General features: G+C 42.9%; 1 non-coding gene and 1 pseudogene across 1 annotated transcript; both read right to left on the reverse strand.

Annotated features, from left to right (window-relative positions):
• Positions 1 to 1,416: 1,416 nt before the first annotated feature.
• On the reverse strand, positions 1,417 to 1,566 carry LOC148119434 (U1 spliceosomal RNA; annotated as a pseudogene).
• Positions 1,567 to 9,270: 7,704 nt separating this feature from the next.
• On the reverse strand, positions 9,271 to 9,344 carry Trnan-guu (transfer RNA asparagine (anticodon GUU)). Its single transcript has one exon. It is a non-coding gene; the product is annotated as a tRNA-Asn (tRNA).
• Between the last annotated feature and the right edge of the window lie 2,947 nt (positions 9,345 to 12,291).

Genomic DNA, 12,291 nt, shown 5'->3' on the forward strand with positions numbered 1-12,291 from the left:
CCGCCTGGTCTACAAGAACTAGTTCCAGGACAGGCTCCAAAGCGACAGAGAAACCCTGTCTCGAAATACCAAAAGAAAAAAGAAAGAAAGAAGGAATTCCCACTCTCACCATCCCCAAATAAACCAAAGACAGTAGGTGGGGGTTGTCCACAGGTGTCCCCCCCTCCCCACCCTACCCTCCAAAATAAAATTGGCTTTATTGTTTACCCTGCCAGAGGATAGCCCATGAATACCGTGTGACAGAAAGGTAAGGCCTTAAGTACCTTAAATCCATAGGGTCTTTTTTTCTCCTTTAGTGGGCTTCGGGTATTTCAGAGAAGTAAGTAGGAGTGTTTCCATTGCCAAGTCAGCACACAAGTGACTGTAAATTTAGAAAGTTGTTAAAAGATTGTGGTCCCTGGGTGGGCTCGAACGACCAACCTCTAGGTTAACAGCATACCGTAGTACCCACTGCGTCACAGAGACTTTGACAAGACAAAGCTGCATCTCCTTGGTGAGCCAAGCGTCTCCTTGGCGGGCACACCTGCGCTATCCCCCCCTGTTGCAGCCAAGCATCCGGAACAGGAGGCCTTGAAGCCAACCTGCCAGACGCCCTGCTGGCCCCATGGCCGCTTCCCGTGTGAACCCAGCGCCTCCCGGACGCTGGGACCCCGCCGCAACCCGGGGTTCGGGGCCGCCTGGGACTCCATGCTAGTGGAGTCGCGTTCCGGGCGCCCATCAGGACTCCAAGAAGGAGCCCAAGTGAGCATTAGGGTCGGGTGTTTTGAGGACCTCGAGCACGGACGCGTGAGGGACTGGTCACCCCAGGAGTGTGCTGGAACCTCAGCGGGACACGTGTGGGAAAGGCGGAGAGTGCGGTGCCAGTGCTCAGGGAGTCCGGACCAGAGGGAGATGGACAAACTAGACCCCCATAGAGGGGCTATGGTGGCCTGGGGGTGGGATTGGGGATTATGCACTGGGGAGCCCTGCGGAGCCCTAGAACCACATCAGAGAAAGGTGCATTTGAACTGAGCTGATGCAGTTTGAAGGTAATTTATGTTAGGAAGACAGTAAAATCATAAGGGGTGTTTTATTTTATTTTTAACTAACCAGAAGAATTGCTTCCTAGCAACGGTTTCTGTCTTTCAGCTAAGAGTGAGCTCTACAGCTCGGGTTAAGCGCAGAAACGAATTAAGGAAACTCTGGAGTATCAAACTAAAATTTGAGACGTGGTATCCTCCAAGTGCTCCTGGACTTAAAGACAAAAACTCCAGAGTTGAAGAAATGTTCTAATTAATTAAGAGGCTAGCTTTCTAAAGATCTTATTTATGAGGCCAAGGTCTTAAAAAAAGAGAGAGGAAAAAAAGCAAAATAAGAAAAAAGAAATCACAAAGCTTTAGAAGGAATAAGCTGTCTACCATTTTAAACAGAAAATACCAGAAGAGAGCGCGAACGCAGTGGCCCACTAACAAAAATTATGCAGCTTGGGGAAATCGCAGGGACCAACACACCCCAAGTGCAATGCGTGAGCCTCAACTTGGGACAACCACCTGTGTGATGATGGTGTCTCCCCTGCCAGTTAAGTGTGCTTTGTTGTTCTGCAGCCCAGACTCAGCACAACTGGCCGAGCGCTGTGAACACAGGGTCACTTTCCCGCGCGTATTCCGGGACCTTATTGGACGCGCGCACCCAATTCCTTCGACTTTCTGCTCCCCACGGATCAGTGCACCCTTCCACGCCGCGCTGGAAATCCAGCCTGTTTTCTCAGAGGGTGCGGGGCAACAGACCCTGGGCAAACCTCATCTGCATAGACCACGCCTCCAACCGTCACCCAGGGGTGACATCACAGGCATCCTCTTCACCCCATTTGCTTGGTGAACTTTCTTGCTTTCGGAGAGCTGGATGGAGTGTTGCAGGATCAGAGACAAATCATCCTGAATTCTCTCCAATTTCCAAACTGTCGATGGCTGCTCATGGCTGAGGCCTGACAGCCTTTTCGCTGGTTTCCGTGTGTAGTGACAGACCCCTATCTTCCATCAACACGAAGTCAGAGAAGTCAGGCAGCAAGAGAGTCAGGCCCAACCAACCAAACCAAAACAAACAGACAAGACAAGACAAGACAAGACAAGACTAAACAAAACAAAAAAAGGAGGAGAATTGCTTCCTAACAACGGTATCAAGTAGGGGTAATCCATTTACTGAATTTAAAACACGCTCTGAGAAGGGATGTAATGTTCCGAGTCAGGGTCTGGTGCATGTTAAGTACAGGAACCAAGGGGAAAAAGGCTGGAGCGGAGTGCCAACCTAGATTGTGACAGTTGCCAAAAAGTACTCTGGCTTTCGGGCAAAAACTTCAAATTTCAAATCTTTCGGTGTTTTCTCATTAACATAGTACCTGATTTCCAAAGGAATAATTTCTAAAAGCCAACCATTTCTTTCATTATTTCCTAGTAACAACTTTCTTTTTTTATTACTTTATAAATAATACCAATCAAAATTTTCACTCCTTCCCCATCTCCCCCTCCAGTCCTAAGAGAGGGCAATGTACCCTGCCCTGTGGGAACTCCAAGGTTCTGCCCACTTTCTCCAGGCTTAGGATGCATCCAAATTAATTGGATCCCCAAAAGTCAGTACTTGCAGTAGAGACAAATCCCAGTGCCATTATCATTGCCTCTGAGTCTGCTGTGATTGTCAGCCACATTCAGAGAGTCCAGTTTGATCCCATGCTCGTTCAGTCCTAGTTCAGTTGGATTTGGTGAGCTCCCATTAGCTCAGGCACACTGTCTCAGTGGGTGGACCAACCCCTCGTGGTCCTGACTTCCTTGGTCATATTCTCCCTCCTTCAACTCTTCAGCTGGACCTTGGGAGCTCAGTCCAGTGGTCCAATGTGGGTCTCTGTCTCTATCTCCATCCTTTGCTCCACGAAGTTTCTATGATGATATTCAAAATAGTCATCAGTGTTTCTATGGGACAAGGCCATTTCAGACACCCACTCCTCCACTGCCTAGGGGCCTAGCTGGGATCATCCCCATGAACTCCTGGAAACCCCTCCAGAGCCAAGCCTCTTGCCAACCCCAAAATGACTCCCTCAGTTAAGATATCTCTTTCCCTGCTCCCATATTCGTCCTTCCTCCATCTCAACCATCCGACTCCCCCAAGCTCTCCCCAGCCCTCCCCTTCTCCCTTCTCTCTCCACCTCTCCCTTTCCTCCCACTCCTTCCCTACCCTCATGCTCCCAACTTTCGTCTGGCTATCATGTCTGTTTCCAATTTCCAGAAGGATCTATATATGTTTTTCTTTGGGTTAACCTTATTACTTAGCTTCTCTAGGATTGTTAACTTTAGGCTCAATGTTCTTTGTTTATGGCTAGAAACCACTAATGAGTAGGTACATACCATATTTATATTTTTGACTGGGTTATCTCACTAAGGATAATGTTTTCTATTTCCATCCGTTTGCATGCAAAATTCATGATTTTTTTTTGTTTTTTTGTTTTTACCACCGAGTAGTAGTCTGATGTGTTGATGTGCCACACTTTCTTTATCCATTCTTCCACTGAGGGGCATCTAGGTTGTTTCCAGGTTCTGGCTATTACAAATAATGCTGCTATAAATATAGTTGAACAAATGCTTTTGTAGTATGATTGGGCATCTTTTGGGTATATTCCCAAGAGTGGTATTGCTGGATCCTGAGATAGGTTGATTCCCAATTTTCTGAGAAACTGCCACACAGATTTCCAAAGTGGTTGCACAAGTTTGCATTCCCACCAGCAATGGATGAGTGTTCCCCTTACTTCACATCTTCTCCAGCATAGGTTATCACTGGTGTTTTTGATTTTAACCATTCTGACAGGTGTAAGATGGTATCTTAAGGTTGTTTTGAGTTGCATTTCCGTGATAGCTAAAGAAGTTGAACATGTTCTTAACTATGTTTTGGCCATTTGAATTTCTTCTGTTGAGAATTCTCTGTTCAGTTTCAGTAGCTCATTTTTTAATTGGGTTATTTAGAATTTTAAGGTCTAGTTTCTTGAGTCCTTTATTTATTTAAGAGATCAGACCTTTGTCTTATGTGGGGTTGGTGAAGAATTCTCCTATTTGGTAGGTTGCCTTTTTGTCTTACTGACAGTGTCCTTTGCTTTACAGAAGCTTCTCAGTTTCAGGAGATCCCATTTATTCATTGTTGCTCTTATTGACTGTGATACTGGGGTTATACCTAGGAAGTGGTCTCCTATGCCCATGTATTGCAGGCTACTTCCCATTTTCTCTTCTATCAGGTTCAGCGTGGCCAGATTTGTATTGAGGTCTTTAATCCATTTAGACTTGAGTTTTGTGCATGGTGATAGGTATGGATCTATTTTCATTCTTCTACAGGTTGACATCCAGTTATGCCAGCACCATTTTTTAAAGATGCTTTCTGTCTTCCATTGAATAATTTTAGCTTCTTTGTCAAAAATCAGATGTTCATAGGTTTGTGGATTAATAGATTCCATTGGTCAACATCTCTGTTTTTATGCCGATACCAAGTTGTTTTCATTATTGTAGCTCTGTAATAGAGTTTGATGTCAGGGATGGTAATGCCTCCGGAAGTTCCTTTATTGTATAGGATTGTTTTGGCAATCCTGGTTTTTTGTTTTTCCATGTAAAGTTTATTATTGTTCTCTCAAGGTCTGTGAAGAATTTTGTTGGGATTTTGATTGGGATTGCATTGAATCTATAGATTGCTTTTGGTAGAATTGCCATTTTTACTATGCTGATCCTACTAATCTAAGAGTCTGGGACATCTTTCCATTTTCTGGTATCCTCTTCAATTTCTTTCTTCAAAGACATAAAGTTCCTGTCAAATAGGTCTTTCACTTTCTTAGTTAGTGTTACCCCAAGATACTTTATGCTATTTGTGGCTATCATGAAAGGTGATGTTTCTCTGATTTCCCTTCTGTTTCTTTATCCTTTGTGTATAGGAGGGTACTGATTTTTTTGAGTCAATCTTGTATCCTGCCACAACACTGAAGGTATCAGTTGTAGGAGTTCTCTGGTAGAGTTTCTGGGGTCACTTATGTACACTATCATATCATCTGCAAATAATGAAAGTTTGACTTCCTCCTTTTCAATTCGAAGCCCCTTGATCTCCTTATGTTGTCTTATTGCTAGTGTTAGAACTTCAAGAACTATGTTGAAGAGATATGTCTTCTTCCTGATGTTAGTGGAATCGCTTTGGGTTTCTCTCCATTTAATTTGATGTTAGCTGTCAGCTTGCTGTATATTGTTTTTATTATATTTAGATATGATCCTTGTATCCCTAATCTTTCCAAGACTTTTATCGTAAAGGTTGTTGAATTTTGTCAGATGTTTTTTCGGCATCTAATGAAATGATCATATGTTTTTCTTTCAGTTTGTTTATATGATGGATTACGTTGATAGATTTTCGTATGTTGAACCAGCCCTGCATCTCTGGGATGAAGCTTACTTGATCATAATGGATGATTTTTTTTTATGTGTTCTTGGATTCTGTTTGCCAGTATTTTATTGAGAATTTTTGCATCGTTGTTCATGAGTGAGATTGGTCTGTAATTCTCTTTTTTTTGGTTGAGTCTGTGTGGTTTTGGTATCAGGGTCACTGTAGCTTCATAAAAACGTTTGCAATGGCTCTTCTGTTTCTATTATGTCGAACACATTAAGGAGTATAGGTATTAGCTCTTCTTGGAAGTTCTGGTAGAATTCTGCACTAAAACCATCTGGCCCTGGGCTTTTTTTTTTTTTTTTTTTTTTTTTGGTTGTGAGGTTTTTGATGACATCTTCTATTTCCTCACAACTTATAGGTCTGTTTAAATTGTTCACCTGGTCTTGATTTAATTTTGGTATATTATATTTATCTTAAAAAGTCCATTTCTTTTGCATTTTCCAATTTTGTAGTGTACTGTTTTTTTAGTAAGACCCAATGATTCTCTGAATTTCGTCAGTGTCTGTTGTTATGTCCCCTTTTTCATTTCTAATCTTGTTAATTTGAGTGTTCTCTCTCTGCCTTTTGATTAGTTTGGATCAGGGTTTGTCAATCCTGTTGATTTTCTCAACAACATGTTGATTTTCTTTGTTTCATTGATTCTTTGGATTGTTTTCTGTGTTTCTATTTAGTTTATTTCAGCCCTCAGTTGGATTATTTCCAGTCTTCTACTCCTCCTGGGTGAGTCTGCTTCTTTTTTTTCTAGAGCTTTCAGGTGTGCTGTTAAGTCTCTAATGTGAGCTTTCTCCGTTTTCTTTATGTGGGCACTCAGAGCTATGAACTTTTCTCTTCGCACTGCTTTCATAGTGTCCCATAGGTTTGGCTATGTTGTGTCTTCATTTTTGTTGAATTCAAGGAAGACTTTAATTTCTTCCTTTATTTCTTTCCTGACCCAGGGGTGGTTCAGTAGTTGACTGTTCAGTTTCCATGAGTTTGTCGGCTTTCTGGGGATGGTATTGTTGTTAAATTCTAACTTTACTCCATGGTGATCTGATAAGACACAGGTGGTTACTCCAATTCTTTTGTATCTTTGGATGTTTGCTTTGTCACTGAATATGTGATCAATTTTCGGGAAGGTTCCATGAGGTGCTGAGAAGAAGGTATATTCTTTCCTGTTTGAGTGGAATGTTCTATTGATGTCTGTTAAAGTCCATTTGATTCATTACATCTATTAGTTCTCTTATTTCTCTGTTAAATTTCTGTCTGGTTGACCTGTCGATTGGTGAAAGAGGAGTGTTGAAATCTCCTACTATTAGAGTGTGGGGATTAATGTGTGATTTGAGTTCTAGTAATGTTTCTTTGCCTATGTGGGTGTTTTTATATTGGGGCATAGATATTCAGGATTGAGACTTCATCTTTTTGTTTGTTTGTTTGTTTGCTTTTCACTGTAGCTTCGGAGCCTGTCCTGGAACTAGCCCTTGTAGACCAGGCTGGCCTTGAACTCACAGAACTCAGCCTGCCTCTGCACTGGGATTAAAGGCGTGCTCCACTACTGCCCAGCTTGACACTTCATCTTGATGAATTGTTCCTGTTTTGAGTATAAAGTGTCCTTCTTCATCTCTTCTGATTGGTTTTAGTTTGAAATCAATTTTGTTAGATATTAGGATAGACACACCCGCTTGTTTCTTAGTTCCATTTGATTGGAAAACCTTTTCCTAGCCCTTTACTCTGAGGTAGTGTCTGTCTTTGAGGTTGAGGTATGTTTCTTGTAAACAGCAGAATGTTGGATCCTGTTTTCATATTCATTCTCTTAACCTGTGCCTTTTTATAGGTGAATTGGGTTCATTGATATTAAGCAATATTAATGACCAGTGGTTGTTAACTCTGGTTATTTTTTTGGTGGTAGAGTTTGTGTGTTTTCCTTCCTTGAGTTGTGTTGGTGGAGGGTTATCAGATGTCTGTGCTATTGTGGATGTTGTTGGCTTCCTTGGGTTGAGGTTTTCCTTCTAGTACTTTCTGTAAGGCTGGGTTTGGGGATATGTACTGCTTAAATCAGTTTATTTAATGGAATATCTTGTTTTCTCCATCAATAGTGAAAGAAAACTTTGCTGGGTCTGGTAGTCTGGGCTTGCATCCACGGTCTCTAAGTGTCTGCAGCACATCTATCCAAGATCTTATGGCTTTCATGGTTTCCATTGAGAAGTCAGGTGTAATTCTGATAGGTTTACCTTTATATGTTACTTGACCTTTTTCCTTTGCAGCTCTTAATATTTTTTCTTTTTTCTGTATGTTTTGTGTTTTGAGTATTATATGTCAATTTTTTTTCCAGTCTATTGGGTGTTCTGTAAGCTTCTTGTACCTTCATAGGAATATCCTTCTTTAGGTTGTGAAAGTTTTCTTCTATAATTTTGTTGAATATATTTTCTGGGCCTTTGAACTGGAATTATTCCAATACTCATTTTCTTAACAAATACCAGGTAAAAAAGAAGGGTGTGTGTGAAGAGCAAAATAAAATGTGTTCTTTGTTTCTTTGTGGGATAACAAAATAAAAATCTGGTGAACTATATATTTCTCTTGCCTACCTCGGTTAAAAATAAGTGATAACCTGAAGCACAAATGTCTGCCTGCACACTGACATGTCCCAACGTGATGATAATGAACCTCTGACTTTTTCCCCCGACATCTTAGGGAGGCTGCAGTGTTCACCTCCACTCTCCAAGCTTCATTGTGCCGCCCAAGGAAGACAACATGAAGAAAGATGACAGAAAGTCAGCCATAAAGGACAAAGGCCCAGTAAATGAGTCTGGTGGCAAGGCCAAAAAGAAGAAGTGGTCCAAAGGCAAAGTTCAGGGCAAGCTCAACATTCTAGTCCTTTTTGACACGGCTACATATGACAAACTCCATGAGGAAGTTCCTAACTGTAAGCTTATTCCTCCAGCTGTGGTCCCCGAGAGACTGAAGGTTCAGGGCTCCTCGGCCAGGGCAGCCCTTCAGGAGCTGCTTAGGGCAGGGCTCCTCAAGCTGGTTTCAAAGCACAGAGCCCACGTAATTTCCACCAGAAACACAAAGGGCGGGGACGCCACAGCTGCTGGTGAAGATGCATAAACTGGTACAATCAGGTGTACATTTGGAAAAATAAAACTTTATTAAATCAAAAAAAAGAAGAAAGAAAAGAAAATGAAAAGAAACATAGTGGACCTCTGGAACATTAAGCCAGTCCTAGCTAAACGTTTTCCTGTATAAGAGTTGCCGAGGTCATGGTCTCCTCACAGCAATAGAACATGGAGTAAGACTCAGACCAGAGAGGACAGCAAATGAGGGAGAGATGACCACACCAAAGCGGACAGATTTCAGACATTGATATTCCTCCAAAATAATGTTTTTGGACTATTGGAAAACTATGCTGTTTTATTCTAGTCTGGACAGTGTATTTTCCAGTTCAACTTAGTCAGTGGTGTAAAGTTTACCCCTTTTGTTAAAATCTGTTCTTTTTCCTGCGCTTTGGCGACTTGCTATGTCTAATTTGCCTTTCTTAAGTAAGGATTCCCACTCTACCCATCCCCAAATAAACCAAAGACAGCAGGAGGGGCTTGTACACATGTGTTCTCCTGCTCATTACACCTCCTCCCATCAAAAAAAGTAGAAATTGACATTGCTGTTTTCCCTACCACGCGCCAGGCTATAAATAGACAGCGTATGACAGGCAAGGTATGGACTTAAGTACCAGAGCTAAGGTTTTTGATGGTCTTTGTAAATTTCTGAGAAGAAAGTTGGCGTGTGTACTTTGGAGTTTGCAAGTCAGCACATAAGCGGCTTTAAATATTGCAAGTTGTTTGTTAAAAGCCTGAAGGCCATCGTCCCTGGGTGGGCTTGAACCACCAACCTTTCGGTTAACAGCCGAACGCGCTAACCGATTGCGCCACAGAGACGGTGCCCAAAGTTCCCACCGCCGCGACCACACCTGGAATACCGACAGGCCCATGGCTGAGCGTCCGGAGCACGAGGCCTCAAAGCCAACAGGCCCGGCGGCCCCAGTGCCCCACCGCAGCTTTCCCAGCTCACGCAAACGTTATGAACCCGGAGATTCCGGGACGCTGGGACCCGGCCGTCACCCGGTGTCTGGGCCGCCAGGTACTCCACGCTGGAGGACGCGCCCAGCAGGACTCCGCGAAGGAGCCCAAGTATGCTTTAGGGTCCGGTCCTTTGTAGACCCCGAGCAGGAACCTCAGCTGGACACATGTGGGAAAGGCGGCGAGTGAGGTGTCAGTGCTCAGGGAGTCCAAACCGGAGGGAGATGGACGAACTTGGCCGGGAGTGGAGAGGGACCGACATAGGGGAGGGGGGTCTGGGAATGGGATTGAGAGTTACGCACCGTGGGGTGCATATCCAAGAGAACAGTGGGTTTGAACTGAACTGATGCAGTTTGAAGCCAATTTATGTTAGGAAGATAGTAAAATAACGAGGGGTGTTTTGTTTTGTTTTGTTTTGTTTTGAATAAATCAGACGAATGGCTTTCTAGCAGCGGCTTCTGTCTTTCACGTAGGGGTGTCCTGGTCCCAAACCCGGGTCTGGTGCATGTTAAGTGCAGGAACGAATTAAGGAAATTCTGGAGTCTCAAACCAAAATTTGAGACATAGCTTCCTACAAGTGCTCCTGAATTTTAAGACAAAAACTCCAGACCTGAAGGGATGTTCTCACTAACCCAGGCCATAATTTCCTAAAGATGCCAATTCTAAGGCCGATGTTTTTGTTTTCTTGAAAAGGATGTTCTGAGCCCTGAGTCGCATGTGGAGGAGAGCGGACAGTTTGCAGCATTCGTATGTCTTTCTGCCGTCCTGCTCCGTGCATCGAGCTCTTGGATGATCAAGCCTGACGGCAATCCCTTGCCTACAAGCCATCTCTATGACCCTTTAGACTCTGAGAGATAGGTTGGCTCAGAGGTTAAGAGCACTGACTCTTCTCCCAGAGGTCTTGAGTTCAATTCTCAGCAAGTACATGGTGGCTCACAGCCATCTGTAATGAGATCTGGTACCCTCTTCTGGCCATCTGTAATGAGATCTGGTACCCTCTTCTGGCCAGACGCAATACTGTATACATAATAAGTAAACCTTTTCTTAATAAATTATTATTTATTTATTATATATACAATATTCTGCCTGTGTGTATGTCTGCAGGCCAGAAGAGGGCCTCATTACAGATGGTTGTGAGCCACCATGTGGTTGCCGGGAATTGAACTCAGGACCTTTGGAAGAGCAGGCAATGCTCTTTACCACTGAGCAATCTCTCCAGCCCCAGAAATAATTTTTTTTTTTAAAAAATCTCTCCTTCTCTGCCTCTCTTCATTTCCCCTCAAGTCCCCTACATAGTGCTGGCAATAAGAGCTTTGTGCCACCGTGCCTGACCCCCTTAAAACCTCTTTAGCCCAGATGCAGATATCATACAGTAATTTAAGGTTTTCAGATGATCGCACTGTTTATCGTTGCATCATACATGCAATTTCTCTTCTATAGTGTGTTTGGGTTAAGGCCACACCTCAGTCCCTGGCATCCATATATACAAAAAGTCTGGAATGTTTGAGTGCAAAGTTCCCCCTCAAATCCCCTCCTCTGGGAGTTGCCTCAGTCCAGAGCTCACCTCAGAAAAAGTCTGCCAAAGGGTGACCCTTCCCCAGAGATGCTTAAGACCATTTAAACTGCCCCCCAGGGAACAAACTTGTGGTTTCTCCCTCTTATTTCCTCATCTCCCCTCTGAGGGCCTTCCGGGAGCATTAGTATTCATTCAAAAACATGGGCTTTTTCTGATTCAGTTTGATTTGGTCTGATTTGGATTATTGCGTCAGTGGAGAGGTTTATTGGGTTGCAAAGCCTGTTCACAACGTTTTTGAAACAAGAATTTATCTGTAGCTTCAGGTGCATAGAAGGATAAAATGATTCAGCTGAAATACTCATCCAAAGGTGAAGTTACTGGGTGCGAGACCAGATCACAAGCCACACAACGGAACCCACCTTAACAGGTTTTTTATTTTATTTTATTGAACTATACGTTATTCTCTGGTCTCCTCCCCTTCAGTCCTCTTCCATGGCCCCCATGCTCCCAATTTATTCTGGAGACCTTGTCTATTTTTAACTCCCATGTAGATTAGATCTACATATGTCTCTCTTAACATCCTCATTGTTGTCTAGGTTTTATGGGATTGCAATTTGTAGGCTGGTTTTCTTTGGTTTATGTTTAAAAAACACTGATGAGTGAGTATATGTGATAATTGTCTTTCTGAGTTTGGGTTACCTTATTCCAAATGACATTTTCTAGTTCCATCCATTTGCCTGCAAATTTAAAGCTGTCGTTTTTTTTCCTGCTGTGTAGTACTCCATCGTGTAAATGTACCTTATTTCCTTATCCATTTTTCAGTCGTGGGCATTTAGGTTGTTTCCAAGTTCTGCTTATGACAAACAAAGCTGCTATGAACATAGTTGAGCACATGTCCGTGTGGCACAATAGAGCATCCTTTGGATATATACCCCAAAGTGGTATTGCTGGGTCTTCAGGAAGGTTGTTTCCTCCAAAGGAATTGTACCAGCTTACACTCCCACCAGCAATGCAGGAGTGTTTCCTTTACCTCACAACCTCTCCAACATAAGTTGTCATCAGTGTTTTAGATCTTGGCCATTCTTACAGGTGTAAGATGGAATCTCAGAGTTGTTTTGATTTGCATTTCTCTGAGGGCTTAGGATGTTGAACATTTCCTTAAGTGTCTTTCAGCCATTTTAGATTCCTCTGTTGAGAGTTCTCTGTTTAGGTCTGTACTCCATTTTTTTTTTTTTTGGATCATGTGATGACCGATTTCTTGAGTTCTTTGTATATCTTGGAGATTAGACA

Source organism: Myodes glareolus, chromosome 17 (assembly GCF_982192425.1).
Source record: "Myodes glareolus chromosome 17, mMyoGla1.1, whole genome shotgun sequence".
Lineage (NCBI taxonomy): Eukaryota > Metazoa > Chordata > Mammalia > Rodentia > Cricetidae > Myodes > Myodes glareolus.